The sequence below is a fragment of the Lathamus discolor genome, chromosome 10 (genome assembly GCF_037157495.1).
Source record: "Lathamus discolor isolate bLatDis1 chromosome 10, bLatDis1.hap1, whole genome shotgun sequence".
Classification (NCBI taxonomy): Eukaryota; Metazoa; Chordata; class Aves; order Psittaciformes; family Psittacidae; genus Lathamus; species Lathamus discolor.
The window spans coordinates 544730-565517 of NC_088893.1; the positions used below are offsets into that span (position 1 = coordinate 544730).

General features: G+C 53.0%; 2 long non-coding RNA genes across 2 annotated transcripts; one reads left to right on the forward strand and one right to left on the reverse strand.

Annotated features, from left to right (window-relative positions):
* Positions 1-561: 561 nt before the first annotated feature.
* LOC136019891 (uncharacterized) lies at positions 562-10868 on the reverse strand. The gene is made up of 2 exons (XR_010615107.1): positions 10793-10868; positions 562-2879 (listed from the first exon to the last, which is right to left on the reverse strand). It is a non-coding gene; the product is annotated as an uncharacterized LOC136019891 (long non-coding RNA).
* On the forward strand, positions 4564-5566 carry LOC136019964 (uncharacterized). Its single transcript, XR_010615136.1, has 2 exons — positions 4564-4622; positions 4870-5566. It is a non-coding gene; the product is annotated as an uncharacterized LOC136019964 (long non-coding RNA).
* Positions 10869-20788: the final 9920 nt, after the last annotated feature.

Consider the following 20788-nt stretch of genomic DNA (forward strand, 5'->3'; position numbering starts at 1 on the left):
CATGCCTCCCAAAGGAGTCCCATGCCTCCTTTCACGCACCCAGGAATAGCCCCCAAGCTCCAGGGCATGGGTGCTGCAGAGAGGCCTCTTTGAACACCCTCTTCTCAGCACCCTTTGGTCCCCAGCCCTGTGCTCGGACCCTCCGGGACGTACTGGGGAGGAGTGGGATGCAGCAAGTGGCCATCCCCGTGGGAAGTGCCTGCTTCTCCTGGCCCAGGGCACGGTCACAAGGGTGGAAGCTGCTGGTCACAAACCTCTGCAGGGCCCAGGAAGGAGCTGGGAGCCAGCACCAGCTATCTTTCTCTCTCATGATGCAGACTTGCAGCTCAGGGTGGGCAGAACAACCCCTGGACACCTCTATGGCTCCATAGGATTTTCCCTGCTCAGGGAAAGCTGGAGGTCTCAAAAAACACCCAGTTTTGGGGAAGGACAAACTGGAAAGAGTGAAGTCCCTTCCTTTTACTTTCAGCCTGGAAACAGCCAGCAATCAAAGATAACAATGGTACCTTTGCCTTGGTTCGGAGAAAACTCCAGGAACAAACTCACCAACAGAGTTTCAAGTTGACAAGCAGGTATTCTTTATTGCGGCGCCGGGAGATACGGGGGATAGTCCCCGTATTGCTATACAGGCCATCCTTATATATGAGGCTGCACATGAATTACATCATTTTCTGAAAAGTTTCCCACAAGCATACAAAAACTGTGATGGTGGTTTTTAAGGGTCCTTTACTTCTCCCAACAATCCTCATAACTCCTGGCAGTCTTTGAAGCACCAGCTTAATTAACATCACAGACATAGCAATCATCCCGTCCTTCTACTTATCAGTTAGTTTAACTGCTCCCATCCTGGACATCTGCTAGACTTGTGATACTGCCCAGTAGATGTTTACACCAGCTTAATGGGTTCATTAACACCACAAACATAACAATCAGCCTGTCCTCCTACTTATCAGTTAGTTTAACTGCTCCCATCCTGGGCATCTGCTAGTCCCAGATACTCCCCATCCCCAGGTAAGGTTTTTCTATTCTGCTTTCCATACACTTTTTGTACTAAGGTCCTAAGGTCCTGAAACTATGTCGGCTACCTTCAAGCACCGCAGTTATTTTCCATTACAAAGCCATCAAACTTAACCTTACTTAGAACTGATTACATTGTGCTTTTGTGCCTCCTTCTCTCAACACATAATAGCTCCTTCCTCAGGTAGCTGAACAGCTTCCAGTAGTCGTAGAATTTCTGTAGCATGTTTAATCTGTTTCGTGTTCAAAAGTCCTCGTTCTTTCCAGGTGGCACCATGCGCACGGACCATGCCAAATGCATATTTAGAATCAGTCCAAATATTTATCCTTTTGTCTTTAGCCAGTTCCAGGGCTCTCGTTCAGTATGTTCCAGAGGTTTCTTTCAAATCAGGTCAGCTTGAATACACAGTCTCTATAGTGGCCAAGCAGTTGTGTGTTAATAGTTCCTGTTGGTTGTTCCTGCAAAAGGATGCTGGATTGACAACATTAGTGACCACGATTTCTATATCATTGTGTTCCACAAGGGTGGCCTGGTATTTTAAAAAAACATGACGGAGATAACCGGTGGGCTTCTTTCTGTTCCAGGACTGCTGATACAACATGGGACACTAGCACAGTAACCTTTTGTCCCAAGGTAAATTTGTGAGCCTCTTCAGTATTCATGACAACTGCTGCCACAGCCCTTAGGCATCCAGGCCATCCTTTGCTCGCTTCATCCAGCTGTTTTGAAAAATACACCACTGCCCTCTTATAGGGTCCTGGGTTTCTGAGTAAGGACCACCAAAGCTATTCACTGCTCTTCATAGGAATATAGCCAAAAGGATTCAGTCACATCCAGACACAGAGCTGCAGTTCTCATTAGCTTTGTCTTTTAAATTTCTAAAGCCCTCCTCTGCTGAAACAGTCCATTCCAAAGAGAGAGGGGTTTCTTTTAACAGTTCACATAGGGGTCTTACCAGAACACTAGAATCATGCATCCAAAGCCTGCATCGTCCAGTCATTACCAGGAATGTCCGGAGCAACTTGGTGGTCGATGGTCGTGGAGTTTGACAAATGGCTTCTTTTCGAGCAGTTCCAAGTTCTCTCTGTTCTCCTGTTATTTCATATCCTAGGTAGGAAACTCAGGTTTGGATTAGTTGGGCCTTTTGTCTGGATACCCAATAACCACTCAGTCCCAGAAAACTCAATAATCCCACCATTCACTGGACACGTTCTTCCTTTGTTTCTATGGCAATTAATAGGTCATCCACATCTTGTAACAGAGTCCCCGTCTGAGTGGGTGGTTTCCATGATTCTAGTGCCAGTGCTGATTTTGAAAACTCGCTGGACTGTTTTTAAACCTTTGAGGTAATACTGTCCAAGTTAATCGGGTTTTCCTTACTGTGTCAGGATTTTCCCATTCAAAAGCAAATAAATTCTGGTTTTCTTTGGCCAATGGTAAACAAAGAGTCCTTTAAATCCAAGACGGCAAACCATTTCTGATTATTATTCAATTTAGTCAATAAGGTATACGGATTAGCTATTACTGAATTAATATCCTCTACAAATTTGTCGATTGCTCTGAGATCTTGAACCAATCTGCAACTTTATTTCTTTACCGGCAAGACAGGAGTATTATATTCCAATTCACATTCAATTAATAATTTATATTTTAAAATTTATCAATGATTTTTAATTCCCTTTCCCTGCAATTTTAGGGGGATATTGTTTTATTCTAATTGGGCAGCCCCCACCACCCTTTTTATTCCTACTTCAACAGGCAAAGCATTTTTCGCCTTACCTGGAACTTCACACGCCCATACTCCCAGATATACCTGATTAAGGATTTCTTCTATTTCAGGGAGGTCCTCCTGTTTGCTTTTCTGTTGAATTAAAGAGAAACTCAAAACTGCATTTAATTGATCATTTTTAACTCTTAATTCCATTTTGCCTTCTTTAAATGTTGCGTCTCATCCTAAACATTTCGGAGAATTTAGCATGCATAAAATTTATGCTTTCCCATTTGTTTTCCCAATTTGTAGTTTAAGGGTTTCAGAAAGAACGCCTCCTTTTTTTTTTTTTTCCTCTTTTTCTTGGTGACCAGTAGCTCCCAAATCTGTAACAAATTCTTTTCCCTCTGATTTAATGCCGCATAAGTTGCTCCTGTATCCACTAAAATTCCACTTTATTTCCTCTAGTCCCTAGTTTTAATTTAACAGGTGGATCTGCTAGGGTAGATTCCCCAGGTCCCCATCAGTCTAGTTCCAATTCAGCCACCGGAGCCACCCCATGGCACTCCCCCCAGGGCAATCTCTCTTCCAACGTCCAAACTCCCCACAGCACACACAGATCTGGTCTCATAGGAGACGAACCCACTCCCCCACCTCCGCCCGACATCCCTCCACCTCTGCCTCCCCAGCACTCATCCCACGCTCAAACACAGGAACTGCCCGAGCTCCCCTCCTTGCCCTCTTGGTTTTCCTTAGCATCTTTCCCCAGTATCACAATCTGAACAACATCTCTCCAGCTTAGCTTTCAGTTTTTCCCTGCCCTTTTCCAAAGCCAAAATTAAGGGATCTGGCAGAGGTATATTAATTTCACATTCCGTCTGTCACTTGGGGTCGTTTCTTAAAGTGAAAAACATATCTGCATACATTACTTATCCCATTTTCCTTGCCACCTCAAAACAACATTAATTGCAACAATGTATCATAATTCCAAGTTCCATTTTTAGGATATTTTTCCTGATCTTCCAAACTATACAAAGGCCACCATCCGTCACAATATTTTTATCAACCTTTTCTCATTTACCGAGCCCCCAGGAAACCCTCCCAGTTCTTTCAAACGTGCCAAAATGCACCCTAAAGGACTCTTTTTCAAGATCTCTCCCCTCTGCTGATTTCCCATTATCAATCTCACGTTCTCACACACACACACACACACACGGGATCCCACAGACACACTCCACACAGTTACAACACTTGAGACAGAGACTAAAATTGTATCAAACTAACAACAGTTATAACAACCTGCCACCGATACCAAAATCACAAGACCAAAATCATCACTATAATGAGCCACAAAATAGACACTCCACAGTTACAACACTTGAAACAGAGATAACAATTAATAATACATTTATAACAGTCTGTCACCAATACCAAAATCACAAGACCAAAATCATAACTATAACAAGCCACAACGTAAGTCAAATACCAGTAAAATCCAAAACCTTTTCTACAAGACGCCCACCTCGTCTTGCAGGACCTCAACCACAAGATGCCCTCTGCTTCTTGCGATTGTGTCCTGGGTTTACCAGGAGCCGTTTTGCTCCTTCTTAGTAACTGGTTCAAGCTCTGTGTTTTGACTTCCAGCCTGGGCAGACAGCTGATAACACCGATTGGTTTTAACTGTTGTTAAGTAATGTTTATTCTGGCCAAGGACTTTGTGAGTCTCATGCTGTGCTGGGGACGAGGGGAGGCCGGGAGGAAGCAGAGACAGGACACCTGACCCAAACTAGCCAAAGAGGTATTCCGTACCACAGCACGTCATGCCCAGGGAGGTAACTGGGAGTTACCCGGAAGGGCACTCTCTCTCTTCGGGGGGGTCGAACTCGTTCGGCGGTGGTATCGTATTCTCTTGTTATTTTCTCTTATCAATATTATCATTGGTGGTAGCAGTAGTGATTTGTGTTGTACCTTGGTTGCTGGGCTGTTCTTATCTCAACCCGTGGGAGTTACATTCTCCTGATTCTCCTCCCTATCCCACCGGGAGTGGGGAGGGTCGGGGGGGGAGGGGCGAGTGGATGAGCTGTGTGGATCGGTTTAAACCACGACAGATTGTATATGGGTAAAACCAAAATCTTTCTTGCAGGACCCCAACCACGAGATGCCCTCTGCTTCTTGTGCGTATACACCGATAAAATGCAAAACCTTTTGTACAAGACGCCCACTGCGTCCTGCAGTGATACAGGGTTAATAAATGTACATGGGAACAATACAGGGGATTGTATAAGAGAGTTAGAAGAATTCCTTGCTTAAACAAAAGTATTGTCTGTTGTAAACACCTATCATGCTTACTAAACAGAACAAGGCACAAACTACTGATAAGGGGAGGAGACAGAGGCCTGATTCTACTGATAAGCAACTATTGACAAGGAAATGCGAATGTCTGGGTCTATTGATAAGGGGGAGAAGCTGATGATTTATGGATGAGGTACCGACTAAACCCTAAAGCCATGCGCGAAGATTAAAAGGTGAAAAGTTTAAGAAGAGGAAGACTCGTTTACTTCATCTTGAGGATCCCTGCCCACAGGAGGAAGACTCATTTACTTCATCTTGAGACCCCTGCCCATGACCAGAGGGGGCACTGCGCAGGCGCAAAGGACCTTCTAGCTCATTATAATACGAAGCGGGGACACATACTAAATACGTATAGGCGTATCAGTAATCTAATGCATATGTATGCCTTAAGGGAATAAATGTAAAGGAAAAACGACCCTGGGTGTGCATGCTTTGGAGGAACGATCCCCATGCACCTCAGCGCTGAATAAAGCATACCTACTTTACAACTTTAACGAGTTGTGGAGTCAATCCGCGTATCAACCCAAGTACCAACATCTAACTGGCCTCAGCAGACAGACGCCAGACCAGACCAAAGAGGTCCTGGGGAAACCATTTCAGAAGAACACAGGTAACTGAAATCACTTCCAGGGACCAGGGTCAGGACTGGCTGGGAGCAGGGACACAGGAGCCAGCACATACCGAGCTGGCCGCGGTGTAACTGCCAGGCACACTTGAGGGACTCCGGCACCGTGTGGTGGCAGCGAGTGGCAGCAGCGAGGACGGGCCTGGTGTCACCGGGCAGCCACAGCAAGGCCGGGCTGGAGCTGCCACACAGCCAGAGCACCATAGCCTGAGCTGCTGGGAGAGACGGGACAGAACTGGTGACACTGGTGACACACACACAGGGACACACACGCAGGAGTTGCTGCTGCTGCCCAGCCCCACATCCCCATGCCAGGCACTGGCAGCACACTGGGAAAGCTGGACGCATCCCCACAGTCATCACTGATGGACACAAGAGGTGAGAGAGAGCTCATGCACTGAGGAGGGGAGAAGTGGGTGGGATCAAAGGAAAGGCCGAAGAGGGCTGGGAGGCCCATTTTCAGCCTCTTCTCTCTTGTTGGCCTCCCCCCGTTTCTGGGATAAGGGCAGGAGAGGACCGGGAGGGAGGCTGGAGCTGCACGTGAGCCCTGCCTGCCCCCAGCTCCTGCCCATCACTCACGGACAGCAAGGAACCGTCAGGGGCTCGGGGAGATTTCTAACCAACCTCAGCCCATCCAATGCAGCAGCTGCAGCAGCAGCAGACACAGGGCGTCTCCTGCTTTGTGACTCCCAGCAGAAAACAGTCCTGGGAAACCAATGAGCACCCAGGATTTATCAGGCAAAGCAATTCCAGAAGGGACCACAACAAAGCAATTCCAGAAGGGACCACAACGTGCTGCCAAAGCCTCATCTGCTGCAGGTTTCGGCCTCTCTCTGGCCTCCCCACTTTGAATACCCCATTCCTGGGCAGAACTACAGAGCTATGGGACAGAGAGAAAAGTGACCCTGGGTAGAGGCACAGGGAGTGGAGGAATCCAGGCATTAGGTCAGTTCTAGAAGAGCATCAAAACACTGAGGAGGAGGATGAGGGGGATCTCTGCTGCTTCTGAAGGACACCACCAGCACGGAAGAGAATCCAGCCAGGGTTAAATCTTAGCCTGGAGATCATGGGACCATTTCTCAGAGGGAGATCTGTAACAGCTCCTCAATGCAAGGGCAAAACCTTCCAAGCATTAAGATGTGAAGCCACACAGAGCACCCTGTCCTGGTTATCCATTCCTGGAGGGCAGCTCTCAACCCAGCAGGATTTAACAGCACTTTGGTCTCAAATGCACAGAAATGTGGCACCACTGGGGAGACACAGACTCGGCGAGCTTTGCTTATCGAAGACTTGTGATTTTCCGCCATGCTCTCTCAACACTGCAGCTATGGCTGCCCAACCTGCTTCTCCACTCCAGGGCTGAAGATTGCAGAGCTCTCGAAGTTGGCACTAATGTTAGCATAAGAATAAATACATAACCACCGGAATGGTTATATGAGGTGCTTTATTGCAGCGCTGGGAAACCAGGGGCACTCGCCCAAATCTGGCTTCGACCTCGTCACATCGTGTTCGCAATTTATACACTAAAAATTTGGTCACTAATACACATGCAACACGGATTACATCATTAACTAATACATGTGCAGCACCTTTCTGCTCTTTGCATATACACCAACCATTGTGTGGACGCCAGCATTCTCTTATTCTCACTTGACTACCCTTGGTGTGTCCATAATTTCTGCTTCGACAGACTTTCACAATACTTTCTTAAATCCACCCATATACCCTTCACCATATATGGTTATGTTGGCTCTTGCCACCAAGCCTACCATTGTTAACATTGGCTACTGAATAACTATGGTACGAAACTACAAACAATACTGCAAAATTACAGTATTTCCAAAGCCACACTATTGATTTATAAATTGTTCAAATATAATCATTTCTACTATTTATATAGTTATCGTAAAAAATTCGCCCCTTTTTCTAACACTAACAATAAAATCAGCTATTCCATGCTCTCAGACAACAACTCGCCGGGCAGGAACAAACTAAACCAGAGGCAGCTCTGGGGGAAAAGCCTGGAAACAGTTTCCTAACAGAACACGGTCTGAGGTGGGGACGTGCCCCTTCAGCAAAGGCTCACGAGGTTCCTGGCCTCAAGTCACCAGCAGCTTCAGCACTGCACAAAGATTCCAACTTGGAAGTGCCAGATCTGCAGCCACCAAAATGCAACCCCGGCTCCTGGCAGCTGCAGGAATCAGCCACCACGTCACAGACATGGACCTTTGAGATCATCGAGTCCAACATTAACCCGGCGCTGCCGAGGCCACCGCTAAACCCCGTCCCCAAGCGCCACGTCTACACATCTGTTCAACCCCTGCAGGGATGGTGACTCCACCACTGCCCTGGGCAGCCTGTTCCACGCTTGACAACCCCTTCAGTGAACAAACTGCTCCTCATCTCCAGTCTAAACCTGCCCTGGTGCAAACTGAAGCTGTTTCCTCATGTCCTGTCACTTGTTCCTTTGTGAGAAGAGACCAAACACTGCTGTGAAGCCCACGAAACTCCTTAGAGATGCTGACTGAGCTGCAACACCCTGAAAGACTCCCGGATTCTCGCTACAGACTGAGGAACTGGGGCACCAGAGAGCTGACACAGCCCAAGCCAGAGTTACCAGGCACCTGAAGATACACCACAGCACTTGTTCGTCCCTTTGGTGGTCTCCAGCCAGGCAGAAGATGAGGTTTTGTAGAACAGCCAACGCTCAGTCCTGGAAGAACACTTTCCAGCGCACACACACTGAAAATTCAGTACAGGAAAAGGAACTCTCCACTTCTGATGTGCAAGCTCAAGCAAATGAAGAAAAGCCACAGCTAGGGAAAAGCAGGACTTGGCTAAGTTCCAAAGCCAATACGCATCATAAAGAAAGGACTTAAGTCCTTGAACCAAGCACTACGACTCACAAAGCATCAGCCTGTTCTTTAGGATGCACAGGAGAGGAGGCTCTGCCCAGGTTTTGCTATCAAGAAACCCCAACAGGGAAAGGAAAAGAGCAGCCACCTTGTTTGCCCACGCCTGGTGTCCTCAACACAGGACCCAGAGCTCACCTCCAAATCCCTTTCGCAAGTGGCCTCTGCCCGGGGCAGCTCAGCCCTGCTTCCATCTTTCTGCACATGTTCCTTTCATCTCATCTTCTGCCAGTATCAAAACTCACCAGAGAACACACAGAGGCAATGGTGAGTGACCCAGATACTGAACCTCATCACTGAGACCTCCTGCTCCTCTGCTGTCGTTGCTGGAAACAGACACCACCGACAGCACACAGAGAAGCCTCGAATGAAAGCTTCCCAAGAGATCCTAAACCTGAGAGGAGCTGCAGCAACCCCAGAGGCTTTACATTCTGGCTCTGGTTGACCATGAAGGCAACAGCTCTCCCACCAGGAATCAGGTCTGGGAACAGCCAGCTCTTCCCCTTACCTTTATGCTTTTATCACCTTTATCCTGCCCCAGAGCCCACCAGGCAGTGGATGAAAGCCAGGAGCAGGCTCAGATCCCCCACGAGCAGGAGGAAACACTCCAATGTGTTGTGAGCTGAGGAATTCCCTTGAGAGGGAGGCCAAGAGACAGGCTGCGAGGGGAAGAGTGTAATAAGCACATCAACGTATTGGCTTTCACAAATCATAGCCGTTGCTATGTGGCTATAACCGCTGTGAGTTCCCAAAGGTCGCTAAAGACACAAGATTAGACAAGAAGCTGAAAATGGCCAGAACTCTTGAGCAAAAGGGAGTCACATAGAAAAACAATTTATAAAGGTAAAAGAAAAGGGGGGGGGGGGAGCTTGGTATAAGAAAAGCCAGTGCCTGAAAAACATAGGGTTAACGTACTTTTAGCCTAACTTAGGTCGAAAATAAAGAACAATGTTTGTGTTGTAAGTCTGTGGAATTTAGTGGCCCCACTGAACATGAATGAATGATTTCACACCATCCTTCTACTTATCAGTTAGTTTAGAGACAGTGCCTCCCAAACATCTGCTAGCTTGGGATACTCCTTATCTGCCCATCCTGCAATAAATTTTGCAGGAAGGTCACACTCTCCCAAATCTTTTCCAGCTATCAGAAGAATTACAGATATGGCTGCTTTCAGCTAGTTTTGTGATTACTGGGGCATCCAACCGTGCCAAAGGTGAAAAGTACACCGCGAGGAAGACTGCTTAGTCCATCCTCAAGACCCCTGCCCACAGTCACTGGAGAGCAGTGCATAGACGCCAAGAGGTGGAGACTAATAAGTTCCTGCAGCTAGTTATAACATTCCCCGCCTATACGCCTCCTGCTCGGAGCTTCTCCGCTGCCTCCAGCGAAGTCTTCGTGCGCACAACCGAAGGCGAGCAACCTCCGCGTCGTTCCGTGTCCCGCTAGGAGCCGGCTCTCGGGGCACCTCCCCCGGACACCTCCCGCAGCTCGCTCCTGCTCGCGGCCACTGCCCCCGCCCGGCCCGGCCCGGCCCGGCCCGGCCCTGCCCCGCAGGGGTTGTCTTTGCTGCGGGCGGGAGCGCCCGGGCTCTGCCGGAACTGCCGCGGCCGAAAGCTCCGGTCCCTCCCCGGCAGGGGCTGAAGCCTCGACCCCCGCGTGCGCCCGGGGCATGGCCGTTACCTGCGCTGCGGCGGGGAGAGGTGGAGTGAGGCCGCGGCGGGGCCCGGGCGGCTGCAGCGGTCCCAGGGGCGCTCCGCGGCTCCTCCCGGACTCGGTCCCGGCGCCACTGGAGCGGACACGGGGCTCAGGAGCGTCTGCGCAGCGTCCGCGGGACGCCGGAGCCTGCGGAGCGGGTCCCGCCGGTCTCGAGCGGCGCAAAGCGCGGGACGAGCTACTACGACGCCGGGCCCCGAGCTCCGGCCCCCGCGGCGGCTGCGAGCCCGGCTATAGCACCTCTGGTACCATAAAGACGCAGGCCTGTGGCCAGAGCACCGCACATGTACCATGGAAAGGCAGCTAGAGCGCCCCTTCTACCACAGAGAGGAACGCCTGCGGCCAGAGCGTCGCACGTGTACCACAGAGAGCCGACCGCGGTGTCTCCGCTCGGGGCCGCTCTGGCACGCGTCGCCACTGCCCAGGGGGTGTTTCCATCTCGAGGCGCGCGGCTCCGTGCTCACCTGCGGGCGGCGCACGTGCACTGCGCCGGGCACGGGCCGGGCCGGGCCACGGTTCCGCGCTGCCGGCGCCCAGCTCGGGCGGAGCCGCAAGCCCCGCCCCGCCCCGCCCCGCCCCGCCCCGCCTCTTTGCTGTTCCTCCGCCTCGGCTGCGGTCTGCGCGCGGGGATGCCCGGAGCGGCCGTTGGGCCGTAACCGCTGGGTTCCTCCGGAGGCACCGGACCCGTTCGTGCCGCGGGGCTGAGGCGCGGCGCTCCCTGCCCCGGCCGGAACCCGCGGCGGTTCCCCTTCTGCTCCAGCAGCCTCGGGGCCCGTTGTCTTCGGGAGCGGGAGCGGTGGTGCTGGCCCGAGCTCGGCGCTGCCACCCCTTGGGGTGTGGAGCACGGTCTTAGAACGCCGGAGTGGTTCGGGTAGAAGGGACCTTAAATCTCCTCCAGCTCCAACCCCTGTCACGGGCAGGGACACCTTCCACTAGAGCAGGTCGTTCCAAGCCCCTCTGTCCAACCTGGCCTTGAGCACTCTCAAGTGCTGGGGGCATCTGCAGACTGGACAGCTTCGTGCTGTCACCCCCGCAAGCTGGGCATCGAGTACCAAAGCCTTTAGTGGGGTGGTGCCCGGGGCTGCGCAGAGCTGGCTCTGCCCCTTCCTGGGGTGCTGTGGCTGGTTGCTCCTTCCTTTTGGGGCACTCCAAGGAGCAGCCAGCAGAGGAGTCACCAGCCAAAAAGTGGCAGTGGGGGTGGTGCTGCTTAGCTACAGCCACGTCCCGGCAGCACGTGATCACATTGGCAACTTAATACGGAGCCTTTCATCCCTGCACACACACTTCCAGAAGAAGGACAGGGAGGTGGCCCTGAGGCTGCAGATGTACTTGTGCAGGAACGCACACACGGCTCCTGGTTTGTGTTTGGGATGGGAAACCACCTCGTACTCCTTGCCACCCTGTGTGCCGCTGGCATGAGAAGCTCCACAGTGCAACTGGAGCAAGCGGAGAACAGCTTTATCTTGCTGGAAACCAACTCTAAAGACTGCCTCTGGGAAGCTGCAATGTAGCGTAACCCCTCGCATGGCCTTCGCTTCCCTCCTTGACCACATGTGCCCAGCTGTTTCCGTACTCGGGGTCCTTGGCCGTGAAGGCAGAGACACAATGCAGAGGAGAAGTTGCAAACATTTGGACTTTATGTGGGAAAGCGAGGAACGACAGCAATGCAGGTGGCACCACTGCAAAGCTCACTGTCAGCAGAAGAGGCCCAGCACCCTGTTTCTGTCCTGGCTCTTTGGCATTTGGAGCAGAGGCCAAAAATGCGTGCTCTACTCTGTTGCTGGACAACTGAGTGTGGGCGCTGGGAGAGGCTGGACTCAGCTTCACATCTGCTGCTGGTCACCTGCTCCTCTCACCTCTCCCCAACCACAAGAAGCCGCTGGCCCCAAGCAGATCCTAATTTCAGCTCCAAACCCAAACTTTCAGCTCCTAACTCGAACTCCTTCATCCAACCCCACATCCTTCCTAAAACTCCAATTCCTTCCTCCAAATCCAAACCCTAACCATAAGCCTAACACAACGCTAACCCTAACCCTAAACACTAAGACAAAGACTAAGCCTTAAGGCTAACCCTACACTAAACCTAACCCTAAACGTAACCATAACCCTAAACTTACCTATAAACCTCACACAAAAGTTAACCCTAACTCTACCCATAACCCCTCTATACCCATACCGCTTAACCCTAACCCCAACCGCTAAACCTAACCTTAAACTCAAACCTAAACCTAAACCTACCATACCCCAACCGCTTAAACCTAACCCCAACCCCTAAACCTAACCCTAAACCAAACTCTAACCCTAACCATAGCCATAAACCTAACACTAACCCTAAACCTAATGCTACACTGACCCTAATGAAACCATAACCCTAACCATAATCCTAACCCTATCCCTAACCCTAACCCTTAAACCTAACCCTAACCCTAAGCCTTAATTCTAACCCTAACTGGAACAAACAGGAAGGGCCTTTCTTACACTGTAACTATAAAAATGTGAGTGCAGTACTGTACGTGAACTTTGTTACAACAATTTCTACCCTTACGTAAAGGCGTTCAACCCTGACCCTAACCTTCACCTCCTAACACCAAATCCTACCTCCAACCAATAAATCAAACTCCAAACGCAAACCCCCAGATTATAAAACCAACTCCTTTTACCAACACCAGTTCCTTCCTCCAACTACAAAAACTAACACTAACTCTAACCCTAACCATAATCCTAACCCGAAGCCTAAAACCTAAACCTAAACCTAACGTGAACCCTAACCCTAAACCTAAACCCAACCCTAGCACTAACCCTAACCCCTAACGCTGAACCCTAAACCTAAACCCTAACTCTAACACTAACCATAACCCTAAACCTAAGCCTTAACCCTAAGAGTAAACCTAACCCTAACCTGAACACCCAACCCTAACCCTAAAACAAACTCTAACCCAACCCTAAAACTAAACTCGAAACTTAACGCTAAACCCAAACCCTAACCCTAACCCAACATTAAACCTAAGCCTAACCAGAGGCCTGAACCATAACACTAAGCCTTAACGCTAACCGCAACCACTAAACCTAACCCTAAACCTAACCCTAACCCTAACTCCAACACCTTGCTTCAACTCCTAACTCCAACTCCAAACCCTATCCTCCAACTCCTAACTCAAACTCCTTCCTCCAACTCCAACTCAAAACTGTGTTCTGGCCATTCAGCAATGAGGCTCCTGGGCTCTGCCATGTCCACACACTTTGGGACTGAAATGTCCTCTCTGGAGCAGCTCTCCTCTGCCAGGGAGCTTCACCTACAGAAGAAGCTGCCCGCTCATGGCCAGGAGAGGTGTATTCTTCCCTGGGTTGGATACTGCCTTTGTGGCCGAGCCCCAAGAGCAACTGTGAACAGTATCACATCTAGTCACCGACTGGTCACTGCCAGTATCCCCCGGGTACTGGGGCCAGTGTTGCTTAATATGTTCATAAGAATCACAGGATCACAGAACCAGATCATTGACGAGGGGCTCAAGTGCACCCTCAGTAAGTTTGTGGATGACACCAAGTTGGGTGGGAGTGTTGATCTGCTGTAGGGCAGGAAGCTCTGCAGAGGGATCTGGACAGGCTGGATCAATGGGCTGTGGCCAGTGGTATGAGGCTCAAGAAGGCAAAGTGCTGGGTCCTGCACTTGAGAGCATCCTGGCCTGTATCAGCACTAGGGTGTCCAGCAGAACCAGGGCAGCGATTGTCCCCCTGTACTGGGCACTGGTGTGGCCACGCCTCGAATCTTGTCTTCAGACCTGGGCTCCCACTACAGGAGAGTCATTGAGGTGCCGCAGTGGGGCCAGAGAAGGGCAATGGGGCTGGTGAAGGGCCTGGAGCACAAATGTGATGAGGAACGGCTGAAGGACCTGGGGGCATTTAGTCTGGAGAAGAGAAGGTTTAGGGGGAACCTTCTTGCTCTCTGCAGCTACCTGACAAAAGTAAGAGAGAGAGTAGAAGAGCCATGAGGCTCCAGCCTCTGTCCTTAAGAACAAGGGAGAGAACAAGAGGAAACGGCCTCAAGCTGGGCCAGGGGAGCTATAGACCAGATATTTGGAATCATTTCCTAACTTCAGGTGTAGTCAGGCACTGGAAGAGGTTGTCCAGGGCAGCAGTGAAGTCACCGTCCCTGGAAGTGTTTTTACGCCGTGTAGACGAAGCCCTCAGTGACATGGGTTAGTGGTGACATTGGCAGTACTGGGGAGCAGTCGGATTTGATGATCTTAAAGGTCTTTTCCAACCTGGTTGACTCTGTGACTGCCAAGAGCAGCCCTAGTGTGCTCAGTAGCCAAGGGCACAGTGGCGCCAACATCACAAAGCCTTGGTGGTCACTATGGAGATGCCCATCACTGCTTGGGAGCTGGTGGGAACAGTGATGGGAGGGGGCATCTCCACGGCAACTGCCAGGGCTTTGTGATGTAGAGGGGAGTCCTTGTGCCCAGAGGCCATTGTGACAGGGGGTGACACCGCATTGACCGTGGGGTACATAAGGAGCGAGAGCCCTGGAGTACCTCAGTCCAGAGGAGCAGCCTCCCTCAGGAGGCAGCAATTCCCCTGGAAGCCCCCGGCAGTTCAGCGTCCCAGGACGTGGAAGATGCCCGCGGGTAAAGAGGCGAAAGCCCATTGCCAGCCTGCTGAGGGCAGGCCAAGCGAGCAGAGAAGGCGAGAGGTGAGGGCCGGGGCAGGAGGGAGAGGCCGGTGGCGGGAAGGGGCTGCTCGGAGCTGCCCCAGTGACAAGGCCAGGCTTGCCCACACTGCATGGGCCACTGTGCCAAGGCAGCCGCCTCCATCACACACCTTTTCTTCCTCCTCCTGCATGCAGGTGGCCCACAGGCAGCCCAGAGAAGTGCCTCAGGGCAGCCCGAGACACACGTCGTCCCACCATGGGATCACGCTCCAACGGCTGCGCTACCCAGAGAGGATTCAGGCTGTCGACATCCGCCAAGCGCAGGTAGGCAGCCCCAGGGAGACGGGGCCAAATGTCTTCCCGACCCCAGGAAATGCTGACGGGCAGGCGGGAGGTGCAGGAGGGAGCAAGCTGAGCCCCCGTGCCGTGCCCCCCGCAGGATGCCCGGGCATGCGGGGTTGCTGTGGGAAGTGCCCATGGACTGCGGGTGGCCAGCCCTCTCCCCAGCCGGCTCTGGGAGCAGGAGGCAGCCGCCTGCGGGACTGAGCCCAGCCCTGCGGTTGGCAGGGGAGCCCAACAGCCTGAGCTCGGCCAGCTGGGACGTGGGCACAACGGACACCGTCACACAGCCTCTCTCCTCGGCTTCTTTTGCAGATGGGCAGCCTGGAGCGCCGAGTGGTGCTGCCCAGCACCAGCGGGTCGAAACAGGAGCAGACCCTCCGTCTGCCACCGCTGGTGACAATGGCACCCCGGCCACCGCCTCGCTCAGCGAGAGCAGTCAGCAGCTGCTGCAGGCTGCCACCTGTAACACCAGCAGCCTCTGAAGCTTCCGGCAGCGTGAGCGACTCGGCCATTGCCACTTCAAGCAGCAACCCACAGCAGCTTCTAACAGCTTCTGCCCAGCTGCGCCGCGTCCCCAGTTACGGCAGCAGAGATACATGGCTGGAGACCTGTCAGCCTGCTCTACGCAGGTCCACAGGCTCTGCTCCCACAACAAAGAACTCTGGGAGCACGAGCACAGTGCTGCGCAAGCACACCACTGGGAGCCAGGGACCCTGCCAGCAGTCAACAGCCGCAGGGACACAAATGAGAAGAGACATGTTCCTGGCAGCCAACAGCAGCAAGGCCCCAGCCACTCAGCCCACACTGAGGAGCACTGGGCAAGCGGCACAGCCCCTGCCAGCAATGTGGGCAGCGGGCAGCAAGGGCAGCCTCAACAGCAGCGTGCTGTGGCGGCACCAGAAGGTGTTTCCCCAGCATCTGCCCACGCTGCCCCACATCAAGACTTCAGAGCAGCCAAAGAGGAGCTGCCTTCCTGCCACAGAGGAGGAGAGACAGTGTGTTGAGGACATCGAGAACATACTGTCCCAAGTAAAAGTCCTAAAATTACGAAACATCTGGGTCAACCCCCTCGTCCCAGAACTCTACCAAGACCCGCGAGTGGATATCCAGCCTAGATCCAGCAGCCAAAGCAGCGTAGGCATGGGTGAAGAAGGAGAGGCAACCGGAGACCTGCAGAGCGTGTCTCCTGCCCCAGCCATTCCCATGCACAGCGAACCAGCACCTGCTACCCTGGCTGGAGCTGCTGAGGAAGAGCAGCACCGCGCACCTGTCGCTGCCGTGTCAGAAGTGGAGGAGGAAGCACCGGTACCAGCTTCCCCTACGTTTGTCGAGCAGGAGGCAGAAATGGAGGCAGAAGCAGAGGCACAGAGGAATGCCTTTGCCCTGCTCAGCCCCACTGCGGCGGAGCTGGTTCTTCAGGAAACAGCCAGGTCCGTCGTCAGTGATGTCCTGCACAAGGCTTTGGCTGCGTTCCAGGCCACATCCATTGCCCAAAGCCATGTGGATGTGTCCATGGCAGCAATGACAGCTACAGCTGTTCCGGGTGTGGAGTCTCCTTTGGATGCAGAGCATCAGGCAGAACCCAGCACAGCCCCTCTCATCCCAGCCGCAGACAAGGCTGGAGAAGACATGGTGCCTCCCATGTCTATGGAAGAGCAGGAAGAGGCCGTGACAATAGAGGTCGCCCTGGCTGCTGAGGAAGAGCAGCGCCACCCACCTCTTGCTGCCATGGAACAAGAGGAGGAGGAAGCACCGGTACCAGCTTCCCCTACGTTTGTCGAGCAGGAGGCAGAAATGGAGGCAGAAGCAGAGGCACGGAGGAATGCCTTTGCCCTGCTCAGCCCCACTGCAGCGGAGCTGGTTCTTCAGGAAACAGCCAGGTCCGTCGTCAGTGATGTCCTGCACAAGGCTTTGGCTGCGTTCCAGGCCACATCCATTGCCCAAAGCCATGTGGATGTGTCCATGGCAGCAATGACAGCTACAGCTGTTCCGGGTGTGGAGTCTCCTTTGGATGCAGAGCATCAGGCAGAACCCAGCACAGCCCCTCTCATCCCAGCCACAGACAAGGCTGGAGAAGACATGGTGCCTCCCATGTCTATGGAAGAGCAGGAAGAGGCCGTGACAATAGAGGTCGCCCTGGCTGCTGAGGAAGAGCAGCGCCATGCACCTCTTGCTGCCATGGAACAAGAGGAGGAGGAAGCACCGGTACCAGCTTCCCCCGGCTTTGTCAAGCAGGAGGCAGAAATGGAGGCAGAAGCAGAGGCACAGAGGAATGCCTTTGCCCTGCTCAGCCCCACTGCGGCGGAGCTGGTTCTTCAGGAAACAGCCAGGTGCGTCGTCAGTGATGTCTTGCAGAAGGCTTTGGCTGCTTTTCAGGCCACATCCGTTGCCCAAAGCCATGTGGATGTGTCCATAGCGGCAATGACACCTGCAACTGTTCAGGGCATGGAGCCTCCCTTGGATGCAGAACTTCGGGCAGAGCCCAGCACCGCCCCTCTCATCCCAGCAGCAGGCGAGGCTGGAGAAGACATGGTGTCTACCACGTCTATAGAAGTGCAGGAAAAGCCCTTGACAGTAGACATCTCCCTGGCTGCTGAGGAAGAGCAGCGCCGTACACCTCTTGCTGCCATGGAACAAGAGGAAGTGGAAGCACCGCTACCAGCTTCCCCTGGCTTTGTCGAGCAGGAAGCAGAAGCAGAGGCACAGAGGAATGCCTTTGCCCTGCTCAGCCCCACTGCGGCGGAGCTGGTTCTTCAGGAAACAGCCAGGTCCGTCGTCAGTGATGTCCTGCACAAGGCTTTGGCTGCGTTCCAGGCCACATCCAATGCCCAAAACCATGAGGATGTGTCCATGGCAGCAATGGCAGCTACAGCTGTTCCAGGTGTGGAGTTTCTTTTGGATGCAGAGCATCAGGCAGAGCCCTGCGCAGCCCCTGTCAACCCAGCAGCAAGCAAGGCTGGAGAAGACATGGTGTCTCCCATGTCTATGGAAGAGCAGGAAGAGGCCATGACAGTAGACGTCTCTCCGGCTGTTGAGGAAGAGCAGCACCCTGCACCTCTCGCTGCCATGGAGCAAGAGGAGGAGGAAGCACCGGTATCAGCTTCCCCCAGCTTTGTTGAGCAGGAGGCAGAAATGGAGGCAGAAACAGAGGCACAGAGGAATGCCTTTGCCCTGCTCAGCCCCACAGCGGCTGAGCTGGCTCTTCAAGAAACAGCCAGGTGCCTCGTGAGTGATGCCCTGCACAAGGCTTTGGCTGTGCTCCAGGAAAGAGACAGGCAGCCCCAGGAGCAGCAGGACATTGATGAAAGCCGTGTGGGCGTGTGGAACGAAGCAAGGAGGCCTGCAGCAGATGAGGACACTGAGACTCCTGTACGACCTGCTCAGAGGCGACGCACACTTATTGAGAGAGTTGTGCAGGTCTCCTTCAGGCACAAAGTGAGGAGAGCACCTGGAAAGCATCAGGGAGAGGCCAGCACAGCTGTTGCCTCCCCACCATTACGCAAGGATGAACCGGCAGCGTCTCCTGCAGCCGTTCAGGACACCAAGGCTGAGCCAGGTATGCCTCTGAGTCAAGCGGCACCGAGACAAGGGCGGCACCAGCGTGTGCACGATTTTGGCCGTGCCCTGGCTTCCCCTCCCTGGGCGAGGGCTGAAAGCCGTTTGTGGAAAGCCCCCGAGGGAGAACCTCGGTGGCGGGTGCCAGCAGGAGCTTGTGCGGCGCCCGCCCAGCCCCGTGCCTACAGCTCTCCTTTCCCCACAGGCATCGCCACCCTCCCAGACGCCGGAGCAGCCCAACAGCGAAGACCATCCCGCTTCAGAAGGGCGCTGAAGGCTCTGCGCAGGGCTTTCCGCTTCTCCTGCATCAGCCCGAAAGTGGAGGAGTAGTGCCCCACTGCCAGCTCCAGACCCGAGGGAGCTGCGCCGAGGACATCGTGCTACAGCCTGCGTTTGCTGCGGACACTTTCTCAGGCCAATAAATCATAAGGCAATCAGTGCTTGCCTCTGCCTTCTCCAGCTTTTCCCTTGTTTCAGTAGCACAGAAGCCTGCAGAGCGACCTCTTTCCTTGCAGCACTTCCCAGCTGCTGACCTCGCACGCCTGCTGGCTCTTGGCAGTGCGTGCTGCCCGTGGAGGAAGAGCGCCTCCTGGTGGGATGAAACAGTGTGTGATGCAGTGGCTCCCCCGTCAGCTGGCTTTTGGAGCCGGGTGCATGCTGCAGCCCGGCGCCTGCAATGAGAGGGGTGTAGAAGGGATGGGAGGAATAAAGAGCGAGGCTTGGAGCTGCTAAGGCCAGAGATAAGGGACGAGACACTGTGATTGTCCTGCTCCTCCTGCACACAGAAGCACTGGAGCGATGCGGTGAGAAGCTGGCAGTGTTTCCAGAAGCAGACCTGTAAGTGGGCAGCAGATGGGTGACCCCGCTCAACCCCCTCACTTCCCCATCCTAGAGCTTCCAACCAACCGAGCACAGGGGGTCTCGCAGCTGCCCCGAGCCGTGGCCTTGTGTCCCCGCGACTGCAGCAGAAGAAGGACAGGGAGGTGGCCCTGAGGCTGCAGATGTACTTGTGCAGGAAGGCACACACGGCTCCTGGTTTGTGTTTGGGATGGGAAACCACCTCGTACTCCTTGCCACCCTGTGTGCCGCTGGCATGAGAAGCTCCACAGTGCAACTGGAGCAAGCGAAGAACAGCTTTATCTTGCTGGAAACCAGCTCTAAAGACTGTGTCTGGGAAGCTGCAGTGTAGCTTAACCCCTCGCATGGCCTTCGCTTCCCTCCTTGACCTCATGTGCCCAGCTATTTCCCCACTCGGGGCCCGTGCCCATGAAGGCAGAGACAGAATGCCTCAACAGGAGGTCCCAGAAGTCAGGTAGGGAAGTCATGGGGAGGGGCCTGGAGCAGCTTCTCTTGACTGACTGCTGTGTCAGTCGGCCCAGGAACCAGGCGAGAAAAGCTTCCACAAGTGCAGGAACCGGGGCCAATAAACAGGGACATGTGTGAGCCTCTGGGGCGCTCTCTCCACACCAAACACTCGCATTGGCAGACCACTGAACTCTCAATTTCTCTGCCTCCCCAACACCCCCTTTCTCTCTCTCTCTCTTTTCTGGAAGTTGCTAAGTAACACAAGGCCCACCTTGACTTCTCATGAAGCCGCAGAGCTCAGGTGGAGTCTAAGTGTGAGTGATACCGGGAAATAAAGGGTTAACATTGTGCCTGCTTGCTTAAGCATTCGCTGTGCTTGGTGAAGCAGAACCGTAGGAGTCAAAGTTGCTAGAATGGTGAAGCAGAATTGGAGGAGTTACAGCTGCTAGGCAGAATTGTAGTAGATAAGATTCATAGCTTAATATTTAAGACGTTCTTGTTCAAAGAGTATCTTTAGAAAGAAAAGGAATAAAAGATAGCCAGAGTAACAAAATTTGCAACTTGACAAGTTTCTGCTTTAAGATACATAAAACTGGCTTGTAGCGAACCT